At 47.7% G+C, this 4,042-nt stretch overlaps 1 long non-coding RNA gene across 1 annotated transcript; it reads right to left on the bottom strand.

Annotated features, from left to right (window-relative positions):
- Positions 1–1,973: 1,973 nt before the first annotated feature.
- Positions 1,974–3,503, bottom strand: LOC146064349 (uncharacterized). The gene is made up of 4 exons (XR_014471795.1): positions 2,528–3,503; positions 2,368–2,431; positions 2,101–2,122; positions 1,974–2,005 (listed from the first exon to the last, which is right to left on the bottom strand). It is a non-coding gene; the product is annotated as an uncharacterized LOC146064349 (long non-coding RNA).
- Positions 3,504–4,042: the final 539 nt, after the last annotated feature.

A 4,042-nucleotide genomic window follows, 5' to 3' on the forward strand; every position in this document is an offset into this window, starting at 1 on the left:
CACATACTGATGTGTATGACGGCCCCCTCTATGTCCTTATACTACCATGGGCTGTATATACAGGGGTACGCATGACTAATACCTGGTGCGGGTGTTACTGGGCACATGTTAGAGAAAGATAACAGCTACTTACAGATGGGTCTTCTCCCATCTTGGCAGGGGATGGCGCTGGCGTCGCCAGCCGCCATCCCCCGCCAGCGCCATGGCGATGGTGAGAAGGGGACGCGCGCGCACGAGCGGCGCGCGCGTCCCCTTCCGACGGCGCTTCCATCCGTTCCCCCGGGTCCCCGCCGGCTTGCCGGCGGTAACCCGGGGTCCCCGCCGCCTGCCCGCACCCCCCCCTAACCCCCCCTAACCCTGTCCGTCTCCCTGAGGAGGAGACGGACAGGGTTTCCGTCGCGCTAGCGACGGAGACTGAGACGCGCGTGCGCGTGAGACGCACGCACGTCTCAGTCTCCTCGCTGGCGTGGCTGCTGGCGGGTCGCCAGCGCGTGCGTTCTGGCGACCCGCCAGCAAGGATGGGACCTGCCCCATCTGTACGCAGATGACATGTTAGGACTGCTGTTGGGGTAGAATAATAATAATTAGAGGTGATACACAAAGCTCAGCAGCACATTAGTGTGATCCACACAACGTGACACTACCGCACTATACACAATATACACATGAGAGTTTCTCTACAGGTCTGACCCTGAAATGTACAGTAAAACCAGTTGTGTTTCTGTTACATGATCAGAACCAAGATCAGCAGAGAATCAGCAGCTGGTAAATGCTGCTGCTTAGTAATTCTATTCCATGGTCTGACCTCTGCCTGTGTGCTAGATCTAGGCACCGATTCAGAAGGTCCGAATTCGCACCCTTGGCCAATGTTTGAGTCTGCGCATTGTCATGCAGGCCCTGGCTGCGAGCAGCTTCAGATAACTTTTTCTTTCTTGACAGGCAGGGGGCGTCCCTGGGTGGACCCACAAAAACCCACGTCGATGGGTGGACCTACAAAAACGGTGGGCGCACCCATAGAAATGCTGGGCGGAGCCCATGCTGCTGCCTACTCGGGGCAGGTGGATGACATCACCGCCTTCAAATCAGCCATCACCGTTCTACTAAAAAGTAAGTCCTGGCTACTTCTTATAGTGAACAGAGGGGAAATCATTTGATGGTGAGAAACCATCGAATAGTTTTACCTCTGTGCGAGCAGATGTGTAAGCGTAGATCAGTATTGCAGTAAAAATAAAGCAGGCTGTATTTACCCTGCACAGAAACAAAATAACTCTGTATACTGCCATGGAATGTCAGTATATACTGCTGTACACCTGGGATTGTAGTGACACGTCCAATGGGATGCATGTATCTTATCTGCGCTCCATAATACAGTCAATCAGATACCTACTCATCATAGGTCCAGTTATTGATCATCACCATCCTATAACAGATCCAGAACAGAAAAGAAGTGACAGTTAGCAGCTGATCCCTGCAATACTTATCATTATTATTGTATATTATGTAAGTACGTTTCTGTATATTATGTAAGTACGGCTAGGAATGGATTATGTGATGATTGGATTATCGGAGAACCGCGCATGCACAAGCCCTCCATGCGGCCACAGCTGGTGATGGCCCGCAATCGCAGGCTGTACGCTGGTTGATTAAAAGCCATTCTGCGTGTGTGTGCGTTACCCTAGCGTTATTTGGGAGTGACACACATAAAAGCAGACGGGCCCGGCCGCTGGGAGGAATGGCTGCTGGCGCCATCAGCCCCCGATATTCCTACGGCCATCGCAGCGCCGGGTTACTATTGGCTTACACCGCACTGCACTCGGAGGGGGGAAATACATTTGATGGTGTGGGGCTGACTATTCCCACAGGTATGAATCAGCCCCACACGATGACAAGTGATGCAAAGTCACCTAACGACGTCATGTGGAGGCCCTGTTCTACCAGACTAATATTGTGCAAGTAATAAAATGATATAATTACCTCACTTCTGTTTCCTTCCCTGGTGACACCTCTGAGGAATAAAATGAGGATATTACATGGTTTATTGTATAAAACTACAACAATTTGTATATAATAAAAGGTAATTAGTAACATCTCAGGACGTACCTGGTATGGGCACCAGCTTCTGCTGCAGAGGGGAAAAAGAAGATTATTAGACAATATAACCCATTAAATGTGTGTCATACATGTCACCATTCCTGCGTGTGTATATAGGGGAGCATTTGGGGGAGTGACAGGACAGCAGAGAACGCAGAAGGGATCGGAGATTCCTGCTGGGGTCCCTCCTACATACATTTAGGGGATACGTAATATATTGCATAATAAATGGCCACATAGAGAGAGACATAGATATAAGAAATGTAAATAACTTACAAAAGGCTTCGGGCATCTATAGCCAATCACCCAGTTTAATTTGGGGACTTTTTGAGGAAATTCCCTAGAAACAGAATATACAGAGTATTATAGGGACTGGAATTGATGGGCCATCTGACAGCACTCAGTTATACAGATGAGGAGTAATAACAACACTCACACTTTGTGCTTCATAACACTCCACATAAAGTATCTGTACTCCATCTCCTGCAGAGGGAATGAGAAATAGTTTACCATTGATTTTAACCTTAAACCTGCCCAGAGATCTACCGTAACCCAAGGGGGTCATTCTAATAGACTGGGTAACCTGCGAAGCTCACAGGTTACCGAGTCCCTGTGACACCGACCCACGTATCCCTGTGACACCGTCGCCACCATATCCCCTCGCATGTGCCCGCAGCAGTACAAATCATTAGATGGTCAGGTTTTACCCGTCTTTGCAAATATAAGTCAGTTGATACTGACTTATATTTGCGAGCGCCTGGACGAAGAGAGGGCAGGCGGCTTATTTAGCATTTAGGCCTAAATAAGAATGACAATGTTTGGAGACAACAGAAAAAAGTTTGGGGCAGGAAAAGAGCCACAAATACAAGAAATTAGGGAGCTCAAGGAAAACATACCTCCATTTTGCAACTCGTAGTGAGAAGTGAGGGTTCCAAGGCAATCTCTCAGAACTCTGCGTGTGTGATGTCATGATGTGTCTGTGACATCATCCCCAGCTGTGATCAACTGCTGCAGGAGCTTTCTTACAGTGTGATCCTTATATGCAGTGGAGGTTTGTTGTCATATCTTTGTATTTGTTTGGGATCTAGGGAGAAAAATCCCAGTTTCCCAGACATCTCTATGTGGTCTCCCCACGTGTGTGGTGATCCCTGGTGACTCGCCGCAGATTATATCACATGTATGTTATATGTAAGTTCCCGTGTGACACACATAAGCTGGCCAAACAGCTACAGATTTATTGTCTGATCTGGCTGGCTGGAACAAAAGCCTGGTAGTGGATAACAGCAGATGACAGTTGACCATTTGCTGTGAGATGCTGGAAAACTGACAAACTGTCACTCAGATATTACCAGGTGTTTGTTCCAACCAGCCAGATATGACAATCAATCTGTAGGTGTATGGCCATCTTAAGCCAGTCAGCTCCTAAATGTCATGTTACAGGCTGGGTTGGAAAATTGTCAGCAGATGAATGGCTGCTGCATTATCACTTCTCCAGACTTATGTCCTATTGGCTTGTCCCACTGCTTACACTCCTACCAGCGCTCCCTCGCTTTTGTTATTAGCATTATACCACCTTCCTATAAGCTCTTTTCACATGTGTCCCTTGTGCATTGTTTATATAGGCATGCAGGCATACCTCCAACTGTTTCGCTTTTTGTGGGACCGTCCTGTTTTTTTTAGATGTTCCCGCCTCCTGCCCGTGGCAAGTATAGGCCACACCCCCAAAATGCTGGCTGCACACAACGTCCCACTTGCCTTAGGTCTAATGTTGGGAGGTATGATGTATGTATGTATGTATGTATTTATGTATGTATGTATGCATGTATGTCTGTATGTATGTAATAGTGGACAAACAGCTTTATACAATGGGAGAGAGATTGTTTGACATTCCCATAGAACAGGGGTGGGCAATTAATTTCTGTCGGGGGCCGTATGAAAAATCTGAAGTGTG

This window comes from Crinia signifera, chromosome 3, assembly GCF_055691185.1.
Source record: "Crinia signifera chromosome 3, ASM5569118v1, whole genome shotgun sequence".
Taxonomy (NCBI): Eukaryota; Metazoa; Chordata; class Amphibia; order Anura; family Myobatrachidae; genus Crinia; species Crinia signifera.